The sequence below is a fragment of the Neopelma chrysocephalum genome, unplaced genomic scaffold (genome assembly GCF_003984885.1).
Source record: "Neopelma chrysocephalum unplaced genomic scaffold, ASM398488v2 Primary Assembly neopelma1_96279, whole genome shotgun sequence".
In the NCBI taxonomy this organism is placed as follows: domain Eukaryota; kingdom Metazoa; phylum Chordata; class Aves; order Passeriformes; family Pipridae; genus Neopelma; species Neopelma chrysocephalum.
In genome coordinates this window covers 79,757-102,536 of record NW_020924928.1, presented here as the reverse complement: position 1 = coordinate 102,536, position 22,780 = coordinate 79,757, and the positions used below count along the sequence as shown (strand labels likewise).

General features: G+C 44.3%; 1 long non-coding RNA gene across 1 annotated transcript; it reads left to right on the top strand.

The window, feature by feature from the left end:
* Window positions 1–15,022: 15,022 nt before the first annotated feature.
* Window positions 15,023–21,111, top strand: LOC113981226. Its single transcript, XR_003538358.1, has 2 exons — window positions 15,023–15,275; window positions 20,671–21,111. It is a non-coding gene; the product is annotated as an uncharacterized LOC113981226 (long non-coding RNA).
* Window positions 21,112–22,780: the final 1,669 nt, after the last annotated feature.

The following is a 22,780-nucleotide window of genomic DNA, read 5'->3' as shown; positions in this document are numbered from 1 at the left end:
CGCGTGGTGGGTGCCAGGCACGGCCAGGGGCTTCCCCCCCGCGCCTCAGGGACCTTACCTTTTATATCTGAGCTGATGTCATATTGTATGGAATATCCCTTTGGTCAGTTTGGGTCAGCTGGCCTACTTGCGTCCCCTCCCAGGATCTTGCCCTCAATTGGGGAAGGAATGTTACAGTACTGATGCTGTGCTCAGCAGTAGCCAAAACACTGGTGTGTTATCAATACCCTTCTAGCTGCCAATGCAAAGCACAGCACTGTGAGAGCTGCTATGGGGAAATGAACTCATCTCAGCCAGATCCAATACAGGTGTAAATGGTAAGTCATATGAGGAGCAGCTGAGGGAGCAGGGGTTATTTAGCCTGGAGGAAATGCGGCTCAGGGGAGACCTTATTGCTTTCTGCAACTTCCTGAAAGGAGGTTGTAGCAAGGTGGGGGTCAGCCTTTTCTCCCAGGCACAAGAGGAAATGGCCTCAAGCTGTGCCAGGGGACGTTCAGGTAGGACATCAGGAAGAATTTCTTCACTGAAAGGGTTGTCAAGCATTAGAACGGGCTGCCCAGGGAAGTGGTGGAGTCACCATCCCTGGAAGTGTACAAGAAAAGACTGGACATGGCACTTAGTGCCATGGTTTAGTTGACATAGTGGTGTTTGGTCAAAGGTTGGACTTGATGATCTTAGAGATCTTTTCCAACCTAAATGATTGTATGATTCTATTCTAAATGTAGGTGGGACTCTGGTAGCAGAGGATGCAGAGAAGGCAGAGTTACTGAACACCTTCTTTGCATCAATCTTTATTGACAAGACCAGTCCTCAGGAATCTCTGACCCAAGAGACCAGGGTAAAGGAATGTCAGAAGGAAGACTTTCCCTTGGTCAAGAAGTTATGGGTTACAGAACACCTAGGCAAATTTGACATCCACAAATCCATGGGCCCTGACGGGATGCACCCACAAGTGCTGAGAGAGCTGGCGGACACCATAGCAAGGTCACTCACGATCATCTTTGAAAGGTTGTGGTGATCAGGAGAAATGCCTGAGGACTGGAAGAAAGCAAATGTCACCATGGTCTTCAAAACGGGCAAGAAGGAGGACCCAGAGAACTACTGGCCAGTCAACCTCACGTCAATCCCTGGAACGGGGATTGAGTGCCTCATTCTGGAGGCCATTTCTAAGGCACGAACCCTGCCGGTGACACCATCAAGTGCCAGGGCAGAATTAAGGTTTATTACAAAACACTTTAGTTTAAATACAGCGCTTAAACATGTCACATGATCTTCCAATCTATGACAATCAAGTATTGATTGAGCATGCGTGAGAACCCGGAAAACTCCCATAATTCCTTGCCACATCTCCCCCTTCTCTACATAATTAACAAGTTGTAAAACAATACATTTTTTAAACATCCTTAATGTAACCAATTTTATCTTAACCATTTATGAAAACCAGGGCCTATCGTCACAAGGCCTTTATTGAACTGTTTACAACTTTATTGGTTCATGCAATATTCAAGCAACCTTAAATTACCCAGGGTTTGCAGATGTGTAGAACCTTTTATCTGAGGGTGATTTTGTGTGATTGGGTAAAGGCATCATCTTTATTTGAAAGAGAAATGTATTGGGTTGTAGATGTGTTTGAGGTAGTGTTGTTTGAGGTAGTGTTGTTGAATGAGTGTTTAAGATGTCTTTGTTATAAAGTGTATTTGCGTTCACACACACATACATCTCCACTCAACTTTCTCATTCACATTCCGGTGGCCACCGTTTCATTCTCTCCTCACACATGCATTCTTAAACCCTTTATTGTGTTTGAATCATGGAGTTTTGGGTTTGTATTGGTTACTGTTTGTGTGTTTCTTTTGGTTCTGTTGTATCATTTATTGCTTCTTTGTGATTGTTTCTGTTTTGAAGAAGTGTTAATGCAGATTTACACATATAGGGACCAGACCCATATCTCTTTCCCCCCCTTTTTTGTGTTTTTATAGCATGTTTCTCAATGTGTGGTGTGTTCCTTTTACTATTGTTGGTTATGTTTCTTCAAATCCAGTTTCTTCACTCATTTTTTCTGGTGATTGTTTCTGTTGTGGGGGAGGGCTAATATAAGGCCTGACACATTTAGAAGGGATCCATTGTAATTGGGTACCCTTGGATACACAGGCATATACCCTCCTTCAAGTTATGAGATCTACTGGTCCTGACCATTGCCTAGATATTAGATTTTTAATCATAACTGGTGCTTTGGAAGATGAAAGTATTTGAGTTTTATGTTGGTATTCATACCTGCTATGGTCTGTGTCATCACAGTTTAAGAAATTTAGAACATATGATGTTTTCTATGTGTTCCTGGGAGTTATATACCGACTCCCTTCTTTTTTGCCTTTGAAGCATTTTTTTTGTGTGTGTAGTGTGCTTTTTCTACAATTGCTTGTCCTGTGGGTGAGTGCGGTATGTCTGTGGAATGGAATATCTTCTGATTTGTGAGATGTGTTTTAGCTTTTGTTGAATAATATACAGGATTATTGTTTGTGTTTATGGTTTTTGGAATTTTTGAAATTGCAAAACAATTAAATTAGTATTTGGTAGTATCTTTTGCCTTTTTCTAGTGTGTATTGTTGTATTATTCAATTTGGAATGTGTGTGAATGGATGTGTCTTATGTAAGAGTTAGATTTTGTGTGATTAACAAGGAATTATGTGGTGTGTATTTTTCTAGGTAAATGAGGGTTAGTGAAATCTTGAAGGAAGGAGGCTTCGAGATGTGAAAGTAACTCTATAGCATAGCATGAATCAATTATAACATTCATAGGTTAATTACAAAATAATTTAAATGTCTTGCGTATATGTGTAAGTTGTAAAACTTATATAGAGTCCCGGTCCACGGTTTGTACCTTATTGTTTCATCGTCTTCTTTTGTTTGTCCAGATGTATATGTTCCATTTACTTATTTCTTGTAGTCGTTCTTTATCTTTAAAAACAATCTTGGCAAATATGTTAATAACAGTTCAATCTATTTCAGATGAAAAGTGGGCAGGAACAGATGTGAGGATTAGGTGAATCTGTAGTTTTTGAAGCAATAGTGGTGAGTTACTCTATGTTATAGTGTCTTTTGCTTTTTGGCTGAAGGCTTTAAGGATGATCTTTCGTTGTGTAGTTTTCTTTGGAGATTCCATTGTTGGTCCTGTTAAGTTTTTTCTGGAACATTTTACAGTCCTCATTTCTTAATAATATTAGTTAGAGCAATTGCAACCAGGTTTAATTCAGTCTCTCAGGTAGTTGTGACTTCCAAGCAGCTATTTTGCACTCTTGTTGGCATTATGTATGTTGTTTTGTGATAGCAAAATGTTTTGGGAATGTTTGAATGTAACAAATATGGGGATGTTTAAGATTCTATACTTATTATTTGAATAACATTGTTATGATAATTGCATGTGTGTGGATGTATTTGAGAATCTAATAACTTCTAATAACTTTTATTTTTAATAGTTCAAATAGAACCACTGGGAAATTAATGAAAAAATAGGGAAAAAGCTTTTAAAGCTGTAGTGTTCTGGTTTTCTGGAGATAAACTTAAATATTCTTGGTTAAAATGACACCAATTTACATAGTGAAAGGCAATAGCAAAAGCTTTTAGGAAAAAAAGAGAATTTTTGTCTCTCTTTGTGATGGTTTCAGTCTAGGCCTTCCTGGAGACCAGCTTGTAACCAGGAAGGAACTAGGAAGGTGAACACGGAAGTATTCCATTCTATTCCTTTACGTAACCTGGGGTATAAATAGGGCATAGATAAGAGAGTTCGCTCTCTTCCTTTCCGGCGAGGTTGAAGAACGGTGGTCCCTGTCTTGATCTGGCTTATCTGGAGCTGAGGCCTACAGTGACTGCTGTTATCGGCCACGTGTGAGGGGAGAGTGCTGGGCCGCGTCCAGACGTCCTGCTTTTTCTCAAGGGAAGTGGTGAACTCTTGCCAATTCTTCAGTTTGCTGGTTACCAGGTTTTTAAGATCGTGCAGACCTGTTTTGTTTTTGTCCCTTTTTCGTCGTATTTTATCCTGTTTCCCTTCTCCCTTCCCCTCTTCCCTTTGGGAAGCTATTTGGGGTTTCTGGGGTTATAGATATAGATATATATATATATATAATACTCTCACAGTATATATCTATTTTTTATGTAAAATATATATTTTTGCTAGAATTTTGGCTGCTTGGTTTTTTTTTTCTTCCCTCTGGGAAGCAGTCCCTGTTGTCAAGTTTTGGAGACTTGGCAGGAAGCCAGCTCCAAACGCACAACATTTTTTGGTGTCAGAAGTGGGATATTTTGGTTAGGTTTGGCCTGTTTTGAAAACATTGTCCAGGAAGACAACCAAACTCAGTGTTATTTTTTCAAACCAAATCTATTGTTTTGGGAACAGGTCTGGGAACACTGCCAGAGTCTGGGAAAGCAACCAAGAAAACTTTGTTTATATAAACAAAGGGTTGTTTTAAGAACAAGAAGAAACAATAACAACACCAATGGCCATTTCATTAATTTTTCTTGTAATTCTAGCCATCTTTATACCTGTATTAGGCTACCCTATAGGGAGACGTCCAGACCCAGAGGATGGACGGAATGAATTGTTTCCATTCTTTAATTTCGACATTAAAGCCCTGGTAAAGGAGATCCCTATGGTTACGGTTGGCCCTAATTACTATCTAAATTGTGTGGGAACCATGCTGTTATTAATGAAGGTAATGGAAGTGTTGCTTAAAACTGGAAGAATGGTGTTGTATTGCTTTCCCTGTTGCAGGAAAGATCGCACCTCAAAGGGGATCGCTGGAACTTTGGAAAGGGCTGCGGACAGGCCAGTCCCCGGGTGGCATGGAGCTTGGGTAGATTTCGGTAAATTAGTAGGAAGTGTGTCACCTCCCATTAATTGGGAGTTCACGCCAGAACAGATGTTTGATTCTGGTGAGATGGCCCGCTGTTTAACAGAGGGGTGCTTTTCCTACAAGGATCCGAATATGCAATTCTCTGCTTTGTGCTGGGGCCTGGCTAATGCTTATCGAGCTGCCGTAGACCACTTTCAAAAAGTTAAGGTCGACACAGAAACCCAAACCACGCCACCTGAAACCAGTGATGTCCCTATTAAGTCCACAGAAGTCAGGGTCCAAACACAACTAAAAGTCAGTGCTGTTTCTACTAAGTCCACTAGAACTGGGACTCAAGCTAAAACCCGGAAAGTCATTGTTACCCCTATTAAGAAGAAGAAGACGTGGGTAAGGGAGATCAAAGAACTTACAGACCCATCTCCGCTACCGGAACACATAGAAGAAGAAGAAGAAGAAGAAGAAGAAGGAGCAGAGGAACCTATTCAAACCATGCAGGAAGTAGTCAATGAAGGAGCGGCAGCAATGGACGAAGGAGTGACAGCAACGGATGAAGGAGTAGCTATGAGCGAGGAAGGAGTGGCAGCAGCAGATGAAGGAGCGACTGCAAGAGAGGAAGAAGTGGCTGTGACCGAGGAAGGAGCGATTGCAACAGAAGAAGCAGCTGCCAGAGAGGAAGAAATGGTTGCAAGAGAAGGAGCGCGCCCAAAAGAACTAGGGACACGTCCAAAGGAAAGCAGAGCAGTATCAAGAGAAAAGAAGGCAACAGTACAAACGGCCCGTGGTATATTGTCACTCGATGATTTATATCCTGACTACACATTCAGTGTTACAAAAGATGCAAAGAAGGGGCCAAAGTATTCCCCTCAACCTGAGGGAGAATTATTCCTACCCCTCCAGACCCAACCTTCTCTTGGAGGCGTGGATGATTGCAGGAAGCCCTTATCATGGCACCCGAGAGACTACTCGCTACCTCCACTGGCTGGGTATCGTGAACGACGTAGAAGTCCATCCTCACGGTATGAACGGCGTAGAAGTCCATCTCCGTGGCGTGAACGGCGTAGAAGTCCATCTCCATGGTATGAACAGCGTAGAAATCCATCTCCATGGTATGAACGGCGTAGAAGTCCATCTCCGCGGCGTGAACAGTGTAGAAGTCCATCTCCACGCCATGAACAACATAGAAGCTTATCCCCACGGCATGCCCAGTCCCCACCTCCACGTGAGAGATACAGAGAGGAGGCAGGAGCGGTTCCACATAAGAGTGGAAGAGTAAAGAGGGAGGTGGAAAAGATTCTACGTGGGAGAGATGGACAAGAAATAACGCGAGAAAGCGAAATTACACAATCACTAACCACAAGAGAGCTTCGAGATTTACGGAGAGATTATATGCGCTTGCCTGGTGAACAAGTCCTCACCTGGCTGGTGCGATGCTGGGACAAGGGAGCTGATAGTCACATAATTGAAGGTGATGAAGCATGACAACTGGGATCCATTGCCCGAGACCCTAAGATAGAACAAGAAATGGGAAGGGAGAAAGCAGCGTCCAGTCTTTGGCTCCGAATTCTTCATGCTGTGAGGGCGAAATACCCGTTTAAGGAGTCCCTGAAGAGTTCTTCGAGAAGGTGGAGGACTGCGGAAGAAGGCATCCAATACCTACGGGAATTGGCTATGCTGGAGATTGTCTACTCTGATCCAGAATATTATGACATCCAAGTTCCCGAGAATGTTCCTTGCACACAACCAATGTGGAAAAAGGTAATTCAAGGTGCCCCTAAACCGTATAGGTACTGCTTGATAACCGCATATCATCCAAAGATGAATGAACCAAGTGTGGACACCATGTGTGCTTGGATGAGGAGCATAGAGGAAAATCTGGAAGACTCCTTCGACCCCCTATACCGACACACCTACAATAGGGAAAGAATGGAGAGAGATTATGAATACTACAGATATGAGGACGACTTTAGAGATAGAGATGACAGAAGGTATAGAGATTACAGAGAAAGGCCAATGGAACGATCACGACGGGATCGACACAGACGACCTCGACCTAGACCTCAATCCTGGTCTCGATCTCGATCACGATCTCCGTCATTCACATGTCAAAGGAAAGAGAACCCCAAGCATCGGTCACGTAACCAATTATGGGCATACCTTCGTAGTAAAGGAGAAAACATGAAGAAGTGGGACGGTGAACTCACTTCCAAGCTTGAAGCTAGAGTGAGGGAGCTGAAGCAAAAGGACACTGACAAGAAAGTTGTCTACGTAGTAGATGCAGACTTCTTAGAAAAGAAACTGCAGTCGCTGAAGCACAAGAAGATGGAGGTCAGCTTTGACAATGGCAAAAAGGCCTCTAAGAAGTCAAAGTCTGACGACGAATGCTCTGATCAAGACCATTAGAGGGGCCCTGCCTTCTGCCAGGAGAAGAAAAGGGACCAAGAAGATAACCGAGTTTACTGGGCTGTGTGGGTTCGATGGCCTGGCACATCAGATCCTCAGAGATACCGGACCTTGATAGATACTGGAGCCCAGTGTACTTTAATGCCTTCGGAGCATAAGAGTACTGAGACTGTTTCAATTTCTGGAGTGACAGGAGGGTCTCAAGAGTTGTCAGTGGTGGAGGCTGACATGAGCTTGACAGGAGACCAATGGGAAAAGCATTCCATTGTGACGGGGCCAGAAGCCCCTTGCATTCTCGGCATGGACTACCTGAGAAGAGGATACTTCAAGGACCCGAAAGGGTACCGGTGGGCTTTTGGAGTAGCCATGGTGATTGAAGAGGAGTCCAAGCAATTGTCTGCCCTTCCTGGCCTCTCAGAAGACCCTTCCATTGTAGGACTACTGCGAATTAAAGATCAAGAAGTGCCAATAGCCACAACAACCGTACACAGACGACAGTATCGGACGAATCGAGATGCTGTGATCCCCATCCACAAGATGATCCGAAAGTTGGAGAGCCAAGGGGTGGTCAGCAAAACCCATTCACCCTTCAACACCCCCATCTGGCCGGTACGTAAGTCCGATGGAGAATGGAGACTGACCGTGGACTATCGTGGCTTAAATGAAGTCACGCCACCATTGAGTGCTGCCGTGCCAGATATGTTGGAGCTCCAGTACGAGCTGGAGTCCAAGACGGCAAAATGGTACGCCACCATTGACATCGCCAATGCGTTTTTCTCCATTCCCTTAGCGGCAGAGTGCAGGTCACAGTTCGCTTTCACATGGAGGGGTGTTCAATACACCTGGAATCGACTGCCCCAGGGGTGGAAGCACAGTCCAACCATCTGCCATGGACTGATTCAGGCCACGCTAGAGAAGGGTAAGACTCCAGAACATATCCAATACATTGATGACATCATTGTATGGGGGGACACAGCAGAAGAAGTGTTCAAGAAAGGGCAGAAGATCATTCAGATTCTCCTCGAGGCTGGTTTCGCCATAAAGAAGAGCAAGGTCAAGGGACCTGCCCGAGAGATCCAATTCCTAGGGGTGAAATGGCAAGATGGACAATGCCAGATACCAACAGACGTCATCAACAAGATTGTAGCAATGGCTCCACCCACAAACAAGAAAGAAACCCAAGCTTTTCTGGGAGCAATAGGCTTTTGGAGGATGCACATCCCAGAATATAGTCAGATTGTGAGCCCTCTTTACTTTGTGACCCGTAAAAAGAACAATTTCCAACGGGGTCCTGAGCAACAACAAGCTTTCAGGCAAATCAAGCAAGAAATTGCACATGCCGTGGCTCTTGGACCAGTCAGAACGGGACCAGATGTAAAGAATGTGCTCTACACTGCAGCTGGAGATAAAGGTCCCTCCTGGAGCCTCTGGCAAAAGGTGCCTGGCGAGATGCGAGGGCAACCACTGGGTTTCTGGAGCCGAAGCTACAGAGGTTCTGAGGCCAATTATACCCCTGTGGAAAAGGAAATCTTAGCAGCGTACGAAGGCATACGAGCAGCTTCAGAGGTAATTGGTACCGAAGCACAGCTCTTCCTGGCACCCCGACTACCAGTGTTGAGCTGGATGTTCAAAGGGAAGGTGCCCTCTACACATCATGCCACCGATGCCATGTGGAGCAAGTGGATTGCTTTGATTACGCAACGTGTCCGAATCGGGAACTCGAATCGCCCTGGCATTTTGGAAATCATAACCAATTGGCCTGAAGGTGGGAACTTCAGTCTGGCAGAAGAAGAAGAAGAGCCAGTGAGTCGAGCTGAAGAAGCTCTGCCATATGATGAGCTGCGAAATGAAGAGAGACGCTATGCCCTTTTCACCGATGGTTCCTGCCATATTGTAGGGAGGAGCCGGAAGTGGAAAGCAGCTGTATGGAGTCCCACCTGACGAGTGTCGGCAACCACTGAAGGTAAAGGTGAATCGAGTCAGTTTGCGGAACTCAAAGCTGTCCAATTGGCCCTAGATATCGCAGAGAGAGAAGGATGGCCAAGGCTCTACCTGCACACCGATTCGTGGATGATAGCCAATGCCCTATGGGGATGGCTAGACTGGTGGAAAAAGATGAATTGGAGGCGTAGCGGGAAACCCATCTGGACTGCTGACTTGTGGAAGGACATTGCTGCCAGAGTGAAGAAACTAAATGTAAGAGTCCGCCATGTGGATGCCCATGTGTCCAAGAAGCGAGCTAATGAGGAACATGCTCATAACGAACAGGCAGACCGAGCTGCACAGGTCAAGGTATCACAAGCAGACCTAGACTGGCAGCAGAAGGGAGAGTTGTTCCTAGCTCGATGGGCTCATGATGCTTCAGGTCATCAGGGCCGAGACGGCACTCATAGATGGGCACGAGACTGAGGGGTGGATTTAGCGAAAGATATTATCTCTCGTTATCCATGACTGTGAAACCTGTGCTGCTATCAAGCAGGCAAAAAGGTTGAAGCCCCTGTGGTATGGTGGACATTGAGAGAAGTATAAGTATGGAGAGGCATGGCAGGTGGATTACATCACATTGCCACAGACCCGCCAAGGTAAACACTATGTGCTTACCATGGTGGAAGCAACCACCGGATGGTTGGAAACATATTCAGTACCGCATGCAACAACCCGAAACACCATCCTAGGCCTTGAGAAGCAGGTCCTGTGGAGACATGGCACTCCAGAGCGAATTGAGTCAGACAACGGGACTCATTTCAAGAACAGTCTAGTGGCCACTTGGGCACAGGAGCATGGTATTGAATGGGTATATCACATACCATATCGTGCACCTGCTGCAGGAAAAGTAGAAAGATGTAATGGACTGTTGAAGACGACTCTAAAGGCACTAGGTGGGGGAACTTACAAAAATTGAGACAAGAACTTAGCCAAGGCCACCTGGCTAGTCAACACCCAAGACTCAGTCAACCGAGCTGGTCCTGCCCAAGCAGAATCCCTCCACACTGTAGATGGAGACAAAGTTCCAGTGATCCATCTAAAGGGTATGTTAGGTAAGGCCGTTTGGATCACTCCTCCCTCGGGCCAAGATAAACCCATTCATGGGATTGTCTTTGCTCAAGGGCCTGGAAATACCTGGTGGGTTATGAAGAAGGATGGAGAGATCCAATGTGTGCCTCAAGGAAACCTAACCCAGGGGAAAAACTAATTCTGTGCCTTAAGTTGTATTTTACAAGAGACCAGACACCAGACGGAAAAAGACCCGAACAAACCCGATACGAGTATCCAAGGATGGCCGATGATGACACAGCCCAAACCAATGAGCCAGCCCTAAACCGGAACTGTGATTATGATGAAAGGGCCAAGAATCCAAACTGAGTTGCTGTTGGTGCTGATCTTCAATGACAGATGACAGCCTTCGAAAAGCAATAAACGTGGACTATATATGTATATATGTATATGCGCGGGATATAGACGAACACAATATTTAGGTGTTACGTAAAGAAATAGTATGGAATAAGGGGTGGAGAATGTGATGGTTTCAGTCTAGGCCTTCCTGGAGACCAGCTTGTAACCAGGAAGGAACTAGGAAGGTGAACACGGAAGTATTCCATGCTATTCCTTTACGTAACCTGGGGTATAAATAGGGCATAGATAAGAGAGTTCGCTTTCTTCCTTTCCGGCGAGGTTGAAGAACGGTGGTCCCTGTCTTGATCTGGCTTATCTGGAGCTGAGGCCTACAGTGACTGCTGTTATCGGCCACGTGTGAGGGGAGAGTGCTGGGCCGCGTCCAGACGTCCTGCTTTTTCTCAAGGGAAGTGGTGAACTCTTGCCAATTCTTCAGTTTGCTGGTTACCGGGTTTTTTAGATTGTGCAGACCTGTTTTGTTTTTGTCCCTTTTTCGTCGTATTTTATCCTGTTTCCCTTCTCCCTTCCCCTCTTCCCTTTGGGAAGCTATTTGGGGTTTCTGGGGTTATAGATATAGAGATATATATATATATATATAATACTCTCACAGTATATATCTATTTTTTATGTAAAATATATATTTTTGCTAGAACTTTGTCTACTTGGTTTTTTTTCTTCCCTCTCTGGGAAGCAGTCCCTGTTGTCAAGTTTCGGAGACTTGGCAGGAAGCCAGCTCTTTACACTATGAACAGAAGGTTTTAAATCTCCTTTTTCATCTTGAGTCCAGCAAGTGATTGGTAATCACCATGCAATCTATGCTAAAACAAGCTGTGGGTAAATTTATTTAATTCAAATTTAGTTCCCTGGTAAATTGCTTATATTGCTTCAGTTTTTATAATATGTGTAGCAATTTTGTTTACTGACTGATAAAAGGTTTATCTTGCATTCTTGAGCATGACTGGAAAAATATGAAATTGCTAAACTTAATAAGGGTTTTGTATCAGTCAGTTTTATATTTAATAAATATGAATTAATGAATATATTGGGCTTTAAAATGGTGAGATGTTGTTTTATTACATGTGTAAATGTTATTAAACTATTTTTTACCCTTTATTTCTATTGTTAAGAAAACAATTTACAGTACTTTTAAGAAAACTGATTTGAAAACAAAAAAACTTGCAAATGTTACAAGTCAAATTTATATCTTCCTGAAAACGTAAAATGCAGTGGTATGAATGAATAGTTAATAAAGTTTTAGTTCGCTATGTTTTGCTTTCTTTTTCCCATATTATGCAAGAAGGGAGATTCTGAGTGAGAGATGAGAGGGGCTTGTTTGTCGTTTTTCTCACCAAGAGGCAAGTCACTTGTTTGTTTAGCTAAAAGAGTTAGCAGGAAAGTTTTTATAGGAACAGGAATAGTGGTAGAAAATGACAAAATCTAATTCCACCCAGTTGTTAAGCAGTAAACTATTGCTATTATGTTTGAGGGGCAACATTATTTCTTTCTTTGCAAAGGCAATTATGCAAGGAGTGTTTTTTACCCTTTTCTTTAACCAAAAAGTTGTAAAATCTCGGTTTTCAAAAACTTCATTCTTTTCCAACTCTGAGACGGGCAAAAAGTATGAAAATCCGTCTTTCTCTAGGTTTGAGAGATTGATAGATTAGTGAAAGGGTTTCTGTACATAGCAAGGCTGTGTTTATATGTTTTTTTAGTAGTGTATGTAAATGCATTACCTCTGTTTTAAGGAAAGGCCATTGTTTTATTAATTTAGGGTTACCTGTTTCCTGGGTCACTTGTGGGTTTAGCTGCAATAAAGCTGCCTTTGGGAAAAATCCGCTGTTAATTGACTTCCTCTTTGACTGAGGCAGTCTCTGTTCTACAGAATGAGTGATTTCATTGGGTCCAATGGAAACAGAGTTAATGTCTGGGCTATTGCTGGTTATGTCTCTGTTTTGCTTTGGGGATGCTAGTTTAAGAAAACTTGTTAAACAGGTTTGGATGTTTTTTAAGGGCCATTGTGAGGTTACATCTTTTCTGCTGTTAAAAATGTTTGATATTCCTGTCTTTGCCTCCCATTCTAATTGTTTAATTTGGGTATAGGCCAATTTAGGCATGTTTGTGTTTTGAATGGATTTGGAGGTGTGTATTGTTCTATGTTGCAGCCTTGTGGGGCGTCTTTGGGCTTGTGTTGTATGAGGGATTTGTTTGTTTTGCTTTATCAAGGCTCTTTGCAGTGACTGTGTGTAAAGGGTTATGTGTTTCTGCAGTTGAAATTGTAATTGGTTGTTTGTTTGCTACTTGTTTAGGTTTGGCTTTCCATGTTGTGTATGGCATATTGTCTAACAGCATTTTAAAATAGTGAGAAGTAAATACTCGATTTAGGGCCCCTCCTAGTCTTTCTGTTCTTCCCCCCTGTAACACAAAAGAACCTTTTATAATAGCAGATAATCTGTCAATTAGTAAAGTTGTCCTTTTGTGACTTAGAAAGTTAAATATGGTAGCTGATAGTTGTATGTCTACTGTGTTTTGCAATGTTACCTTTAGATTGTTGGTCGTGTCAGTAGGTGGATTGTGTTGTTCCAGCTGAAATTCTCGCAGCATAAAACTAACAGCTGCTATCATTAGTAACGTAGCCGATATATATATTGTCCATTTTAACATCAGTAGCTTTGACTTCACTGATGGTCTCGACTTGGGCAGGCATATGTTTTGTGCACTCTCCCAGTCTGTGTTCTCCTCTTCGAGCTGAAGTAGTAGCTGTAACCATGTCTGCTGTTCTTCCTCCTCTGCAGGATCCAAAACTGCTTGTCTTTTTTCTGGTTCTCTCGTCTCACTGAGTTAGGTTTGCCACAGCTCGGCTAAGATTTCTAGGTAGTCAATTTCTCTTCTTCCTCCTCCTTCGGCGTAGAAGCTGTTCTGAGGCTGGCGAGGGCTGTGGGTTGGTTTCTTGGTAGGAGTGCCACAGTGGTGCTTTAACGGTTGTGCATTTGTTGTGTGTTGGTTGAACTGGTGGTGACGGAAGAGGCACTTTCACTTCCGCCTCACGGCAGGAGTAAGCTGGTTGTGTCCATGTTGCTGCGTGGTCGTTCTGCAGCAGTCTCATGGCCGCTGCACAACTAAAGGGAGTTAGTGGACCCCCCTGACCCCCGTAATAGCAGTCTGTCTGTTGCCCCCCCATCAAGGCCCCCGCAGCCGCCGCTGCTGCTGGCGCCCTAGCCCGCCTGGCTGGGTCTCCACACTCGCTCCGCGGTGGTCTTATGGCCGCAGGCGGGCAGTACGGCCATGGGTGGCTCCGCCATGGATCTGGCCGTCGGCAGCGGGGCCGCCATTCCGGCAGCCCCATGCCGAGAGGCACGGGGTTCCACGGCAGCCCCGGTCGGCAACGGAGCCCCCGCTGTAGGGAGGCCACGCGGCCGCGCGCGTGGGGAGGGCACTGCCTGCGGCGAGCGCCATGCCCGACCCCGAACACACGCCAATGGCGGCGGCTGGGGGGAGGGGGCAGAAAGGAGCATATGGTTCCAGGGTGAACCCAGCGCTTTCAGACTATCCGCCGCCGCCACACTGACCCCATTCCGGGCTTCTCCTCCCCCCCATCTCTCCCCGCCAACGTGCACACTTTCTACTCTATTGTTTTCGTACTGTGATAAACTGAATGATTCGAGTTAATTAAAAAGAAAACAGTGTAAGGTCAATATAACCTGGAGAGAGAAAAGAAAAACAAATCGTAAAACTTAATTGGGCCCCTATAAAGACATAAACCGAGTTACCTCCCTTGTACCTTGTGTAAGATTTATAGTGAAGGAATTTCGTTTAGTTAGCTAGATAATAACACCTTTCTTAAAAATTTATAACTTTGTATAGATAACAAGCAATCATCTGCTGAATGTCTGACTTGACAATATATTATGGATGCTTATAGATAACACTCTTGGTTAAGAAAAACATCTGTTGAATGTCTGACTTAACAATGTGTAATGTTTATGCTTATGTATAATGAATATTCATGAAGTAGCTGGAAATAAATGTAGAACAACTGTCTTCTTTGGGTATGACAGGCGTTGGAAGTTGTTAAAACCCCTCCCTGATCACCCCAGCGCTGAATTTGCTTTTATCATATAATAAATTCTAATTGGAAATCACCCGGCTCTGGGTTTCTATTTCTCACAAACTTGGCGACCCTGACGTGATACCCTTTGTTTTTTGAGAGATATTTAGTGCCTGGGATAGGAGCGCACCCGCTGTTTTTCAGCGACCTATTCACAGGCCTAATATTTCAACAAGGACACATGCATATGATAAAAGCAAGGAATTAAAAAGCTCCTGGAGTGCTGCAGCAAAAGACCCATAATTCCTGTGCACGAAGACCCGAGTGAGAACAACGGACTGTGAGTATAACTTCGGGGGGGCGGATAAAGAGGTCGGAGTGAATGAGTGTATGAGACGCAGCAACGCTGCGACATGAGAGTGGAGTCCTTCTAACCTCGTTTCTGTCTTCCCGCAAGGGAAACAGCAGGTGAAGGGACGAAGCGATTGAATTCATGAGTGGACCTCTGGGGTCGGTGGGAGTTTTTCAGAAGGGACCACTGAGTCGGTGAAAAATCCTAGAAGGGATCCCAGAGGGTCAGTAGGAAGGTAGGAAGACTTTAGAAGGGACCTCAGGACTATGGGGCAGGGAATTAGTAAATTAAGTTGCCTCAGGAAGGAAAGGAGCAGGCAGGAATTGCCAGATATACCCTTAGACAGTCCTCTAGGGGTGATGATCCTTAACTGGGAAAAGAGAGAGAGTACTAAAAATAAGGAAAAATCAAAAATGATTCAGTTCTGCATGATTGAGTGGACTAAAGAAAAAATAAGGAGTGATGATATCTCTTGGCCTGTGTATGGATCATTTGAGGGTTGGATATGCCAAACCCTCAACAGTTATGCAAACAGCAAGGAGCCGATAAACTCTGAAGAAAGTGAATATGCTGCTTGCTGGAAAGAGGAGGTTTGGCCAGAACCTACTAAAGTTTATAAGTTAACGAAAGAAAAACAAGCCAAAAAGAAATTAACAGAAACCAAATGGGAGCCATTAGACAATTTACCTCCACCCTATAATCCATCCCCTCCTCAACCCCTTTTACAACCCCCTCCACAGTCCCTTTCTTCCCAACCCCTTTTACAACCCCCTCCACAGCCCCTTCCATCACCTTCGTTACAGCCCCCCTCGGCTGCTGTTCCCACAGCGCCTATGAGTTATTCTTCCCCTGTACAAACTCCTTTAACTACAGACTTCACTACCCTGCAAAATCATAAGAGTGAGAGCCCTGAAAAATGTAAGACTTGGAAGAAGAGACGAACCACCCCAAGGGAAGTTAGAGCCCTTTTAGTAGAACAAGATAGCTCTAGTGAGGAAAATGAAGGGGTGCACTCGACACGAGAATTATACCCACTTAGAGAAGTGCCCTTGGGGGGAGCACAAGGGGGAATTGGGTTTGTAAATGCTCCCCTAAGTTCAAGTGAAGTTCGGGCACTTAAGAAAGAGATGGGGAGGTTATTAGAAGACCCCTTAGGGGTAGCTGAACAACTAGATCAATTCTTAGGACCAAATACATTTACTTGGGGAGAAATGCAATCCATTCTGGGAATACTATTCAACCCAGAAGAGAGACAGATGATACGGATGGCAGGGATAAGGATATGGGACAGGGAGAACCAATTGAGCCCCCCCGGGGACAATAAAATGCCCACTAATCCTCCCAATTTGGACTCTAATTCTGCCACAGACTGACAACACATGGCAGATTATCATACCTTAATAATAAGAGGAATTAAAGAAGCTGTGCCTCGTGGGCAGAATGTCACAAAGGCATTTAAAAGCCAACAGAAAAAGATGAAACCCCGAGTGCATGGCTAGAGAGATTAAGAAAAGACTTACAGCAATACTCAGGAATCAACCCAGAAACTACAACTGGACAAGTGGTACTAAAGGTCCACTTTGTAAGTAATTCCTGGAACGATATCCGAAAAAAATTAGAAAAATTAGATGATTGGCAGCACCGGGGGCTTGAAGATTTACTAAGAGAAGCACAAAAGGTTTATGTGCGAAGAGATGATGAGAAAGCAAAAACAAAGGCAAAAGTGTTAGTAGCTGCCATCCAAGAATCACATAAAGGTGTAAAATCAGATGAGAGGAAGAGTTTCAAGGGAGAAAGGAAAAAGGGGAGTCTGAATACAGACAAACCCCAACGAACTGTCCCAAGGGGCCAAGAGTTTGCATGTTATTATTGTGGGGAAAAAGGTCATCTAAAGAGAAACTGCCCCAAGAGACAAAAGGACGTGAAACTGTTTGAAGAAGCCGAGAGGGATTAGGGAAGTCAGGGACTTTATTTCCTGGGAGAAAAACATCATAAGAAGCCCTTGATAAAGCTGAGATTAGGCCCCCAGGACGAAGAATATGAATTTCTTGTAGATACGGATGCGGATAAATCATGTGTAATCAAAATTCCTCAGGGTTGTAGAGCCAGTAAAGACACAATTAGAGTAATTGGGGCAAAGGGAGAGGGATTCCCAGTGCCTATAATAAAACAAGTTCAAATTGAGGGAGAAACCAAAATTACAGTGGGAGATTTGCTTTTAGTACCTGAAGCAGGTTGTAATCTTTTAGGGAGAGACCTACAGGTTTCCCTGGGAATAGGAGTTGTGCCAGAAGAAGGAGAAATGAGAGTTAAAATAATGATTCTAAAAGAGGAAGATGAGGAAAAGATTAACCCCAGCGTGTGGGCCTCAGAAGACCAAGTGGGAAAATTAAAGATAGACCCCATAAAAATAGAAATCATTGATCCCAACCACCCAATACAAATATAACAATATCCTATTTCTCAAGAAGGAAGAGCAAAACTTCATTATAGACAAATTATTGGCAAATGGAACTTTAGAAGTCTGTATGTCCCCTCATAACACCCCTATACTTCCAGTCAAAAAGGGGGATAGTACCTTTAGGCTAGTCCAAGACTTAAGGGAAGTAAATAAAAGAACAATTGCCCAATTCCCTGTAGTTCCAAATCCATACACCCTTTTGAGTCATATTCCGCCTAACTACATATGGTATAGTGTGATCGACTTAAAAGATGCCTTCTGGGCCTGCCCACTAGATGAAGAAAGCAGAAATATCTTCACCTTCGAATGGGAAGATCCGCAAACACGGAGGAAACAACAATTAAGATGGACAGTTCTTCCTCAGGGGTTCACAGAATCTCCAAACCTGTTTGGACAGGCCCTAGAAAAACTACTATTAGAATTCCCTAAACCTCCGGGAATAGAGATTATACAATATGTAGATGATTTATTAATCGCTGGGGAAAGTGAAGAGGGAGTCAGAGAAATCACAATAAAACTCTTAAACTTCCTGGGAGAAAAAGGATTAAAAGTTTCCAAAAAGAAGTTACAATTTGTAGAACAAAAGGTAAAGTATTTAGGTCACTGGCTAGATAAGGGAACTAAACGGCTAGATGCTGAAAGAGTAAGAGGAATATTAGCCCTAACTCCCCCAAAAACTAAAAGGGATATAAGGTTACTGGGATTATTAGGATACTGCAGGTTGTGGATTGAGGGTTATAGTGGATTAGTAAAGTTTTTATATGAAAAACTTACCCAAGAAGTGGTGAAGTGGAATGACAAAGATAGTGAAAAGGCAGAAGAAATTAAAAGAGCTCTAACCAGAACTCCAGTTCTAACACTCCCTGAACTGAAGCAACCCTTTCAGTTGTTTGTAAATGTAGAACAAGGAATTGCTTATGGAATGTTAACACAAGAAAAAGGGGGACACCGAAAACCAGTAGCGTATCTGTCAAAATTACTAGACCCAGTCAGCAGAAATTGACCTGTATGTTTGCAAGCTGTCGCAGCCACTGCTATATTAGTAGAAGAAAGCCATAAAATCACCTTTGGAGGAAAAATTACAGTTTACACCCCCCACGCTGTACGAGCACTACTGAATCAAAAAGTGGAAAAATGGCCAACAGATGCCCGCATTTTAAAATATGAAGCTATATTAATCCATAGTCCAGAATTAGAACTCCTAGTAACTAACAATCAAAACCCTGCACAATTTTTATATGGGGAGCCAAGTGAACTGACTCAAATATTAGAGCATGACTGTTCAGAACTAATACAATTACAAACCAAAGTCAGAGAAGATTTAGAAGAAGTGGAATTAGAAAAAGGAGAAACATATTTCGTTGATGGGTCCTCCCAATACAAAGATGGGAAGAGAATTTCTGGATATGCACTAATCGATGGGAATAACATGACAATTGCAGAATCAGGAAAGCTTAGTTCAGCCTGGTCAGCACAAGCATGTGAGTTATATGCCCTTTACTGGGCTCTTGAATTATTAAAAGAAAAAAAGGGGAACTGTTTTCACTGATTCAAAATATGTCTATGGAGTCATACACACATTTGGGAAAATTTGGAAAGAAAGTGGGTTAATAAGTACGAGAGGTAAATCACTAATACATGAAGAGTTGATAAATCAAGTATTAGAAGCTTTAAGAAAACCCCTAGAGATAGCAGTAGTCCATGTAATAATAATAATGGCCAGTCTTCGCGAACGAAGATTTTGGGAAAGGTCTTTTACCTTTCCAGCCTGCGCAATGGATTTTTTAGGTGAGACACAGCATGCGCTGAACTGAGCCCACCCTTTAATCCTAAGGTTCATCTGCCAGGGCCAAGCAAGCTTGGACAATGGCAGTGAGGTCCTCAGGACGTAGGTTTGTTTAGAGTGACCTTCTCATAGATGGATGGCCTCACAGGGCTAACGAGCTCCATCTGCCCGGGGGACCGGGGAATCGAACTTGGGTCGCAGCGGTGAGAGTACTGCATCCTAACCACTAGGCCACCAGGGGTCCCAAGTAGTCCATGTAAAAGGACACCAAAAGGGAATATCATTCATAATCTGAGGAAATAACTTAGCAGATGAAGCGGCCAAAGACGCAGCTGAAAAGGGGGAAATAACTAAGTTACATATATTAAACTTACAACAGCCTGAAAACTTAGAAATACCAGTATTTTCAGAGAGGGAAGAGAAAGAACTAACACAAATAGGTGCAAAGAAGCAAGAAGGGGGGGCATGGATCTTAGCAGATTGGAGAAAAATAGTTTCTAAACTGATAGCACGAGCAATATTAATGAAATTACATCAAACTACTCACTGGGGAACACGAGCTCTATGTGATCAGTTTTTACAATGTTATGGGTGCATAGCAATTTTTGAAATCGCTAAGCAAGTTACCAGCCACTGCTTGACATGTCAAAAAGTAAACAAAAAGGTTATGAGAAATACTCCTGTAGGGGGACGGAATATTGCATACTGACCCTTCGAGCGAATCCAGGTGGATTTCACAGAACTCCCACCTGTGAATAGATGGAAATATCTATTAGTAATAACTGACCATCTGACCCACTGGGTAGAAGCAATACCTACTGGAAGGGCTACAACAAATTTTGTAATCAAAGTATTACTTGAAAATATAATTCCCAGATATGGAATGGTATATAGTATAGATTCAGACAGAGGAACTCATTTCACTGCAAAAATACTTAAAGAAATAACAATTGCGTTAGGAATCACATGGAAACACCATACCCCCTGGCACCCCCAAAGTTCAGGGAGGGTTGAGCGAATGAACCAGACTCTGAAACAAGCCCTAACTAAATTGATGATTGAAACCCAGATGTCATGGGTTAAATGTTTACCCCTGGTCTTACTACATATCCGAACCCAGCCCAGGGCAGACCTCGGTCTATCACCATATGAAATGCTTTATGGAATGCCTTATATCTGGCTAAAAGATGCAGTAGGTGACTATAACAATATTGACACCAAATTAAGACCATATATACAGACACTTAGAAAAAGGTTAAATAAGAGAACAAGGAGCCTTAGCCCAAACAGCACCATTAGATTTCAAAATACATAAAATAAACCCTGGGGATTGGGCCTTAATAAAGAGATGGAAAGAAACTTCTTTAACCCCATTTTGGGAAGGTCCCTTCCAGGTACTGCTCACAACAGAGACCGCAGTCCATACAGCAGAACTAGGGTGGACACACGTGACCAGAGTGAAAGGACCTGTTGCTCCACCACCCCTGAAGGAGTGGACTGTGTCGTCAACGCTTGGGGACCTACGACTCAAACTCCAGAAAAGGCCTTTATGAATTCATCACCTGAATGGAGAAGACATATCGAGGACTGGAATGAGTTATCCCCAGAACAAAGAGACTGAAGAGCCCAACAGGTATTTCCTGAAAGTTTCAGTGTAAAACCTAGCCTGAGATCCTGGTTTCAATTATCCCCAGGACAAATTCTTAAGAGAAGGTGGTTTGTTTCATGGAAAGAGGGAGCCATCCCCTAGCAGAGTGGAGGGGCAGGTGTATATGTTACTGATCGCCTAATTAACCCAATCCTTGTGTTAGCTTGTGACCTTGAGAAAGAAGATGCCCTAATTCCTGAACCGCCACCACCAGAACGCATACGCTGTATAAAACATCCGGGATCTCAACACGATGGTTGGGTAGAGTGTCAGTGTAGGCACTGTCACCGTATATGGTCCTGTGTGGCCTTTAAGCGACATATACATTGCCCTGAGTGTCGTGACACGCAAGGAGATCAACACCAATTAGAGTCAGTACAGATAAATAAGCTGTTCTGTGGGTGGGAACTGTTATTACCAGTAAATTGGGAGATATTTGAAATGGACTGCTATACAGCATTAGGACACTGTGCAAAGAAATTTTCTTGGGAAGTGGCCCAAATTGACTGTCCACTAGATGACTAATTTTATAGACCCCATGTAAAGAATGTCACAGTGGCTAACAATTTATATATATATATATTGAATAATTAGTGGGAGGCACGCCGTGAGGCACCCCGCGCGGTTCGGGGGCTTCTGCGCGCACTGCGCAGGGTGCCGCGCCGGCCGGGGGGCCTCGCGCTGGCCAGAAACTCCCGCGCCGTGCGCACTGGACTCCGCACCTGGCCGGAAGCCCTACGCACGCTGTGCGGGACCCCGCGCGGTTCGGGGGCTTCAGCGCGCTCTGCGCAGGGCGCCGCGCTGGCCGGGGGGCCTTGTGCTGGCCGGAAACTCCCGCGCTGCGCGCGCTCCAGGCACGCGGTTTTGGACCCCAGGCGCAGCCGCGGCAGGAGAAAGGAGAGAGAGGGGGAGCCTTGCCGGCGGGTACTGCGCCCCCGTGGAAGATGAGAGGGCAGCTTCGGAGCACACAGAGGTTTGCCCTTCCAGGTTTGGGGGGGGAGGGAGAGCGGGAGGGGGAGGGAGCAGAGGGAAGGGTGTCGAGTGGGCCGTGGGGGTCCTCCGACTGGCAGGTGGGAGAGCGGGGCTGTCCGGTATGAAACATCACATCACAGGTGAGCAGTGCGCCTCGAATTTGTGGTAACACAGTGGGGGAAGGATAAGGTCTGGGTGGATAGCGGGTTCTTTTAGATTGATGGGGGTCCCGGCCAGGTTGGGGTCTTGTAAGGTACCCCAGCCTTGGATAGGGACGGGGGCCAGAACGGTTGGTGGGTTTGTTTGTTTGTTTGTCTATTTATTTATTTATTTTTGGCTCACCTGCGGCTACTGCCCAGGTTCGGCACGTTCTGGATATATTAGCTTTGCTCTGTTACACCCTGAAAGAGTAGGCAGGACAAAGGGTTGTTACTGGAAATGAAAGACTTGCCCAAATCGTTCTAACAGGAATGTAGCTTATGTACCCCTATGTGGTTGCGAGCTATGCTGGCGATGGTACATGCCTTCGGTAGGGTCGCCCATGACAGACAGGTCAAAACCATAGGACCAGATAAACTACATTCTTGGGCAGGATGAGCTCATTAGCCTTCTGGCAGTCATCCTAGGAGAAGGACAACTCTCATCCCAAACCCGGGCAGATGGAGCTCGCTTAGCCCTGTAAGGCCATCCATCTCAGAGAAGGTCACTCTAATCAAACCTATGTCCTGAGGACCTCGCTGCCACCGTCCAAGCTTGCTCGGCCCTGGAAGATGAACCTTAGGATTAAAGGGTGGGTTCAGTTCCGCGCATACTGCATCTCACCTAAAAAATCCATTGCGCAGGCTTGAAGGCTTTACCCACATGCAAAAAGTC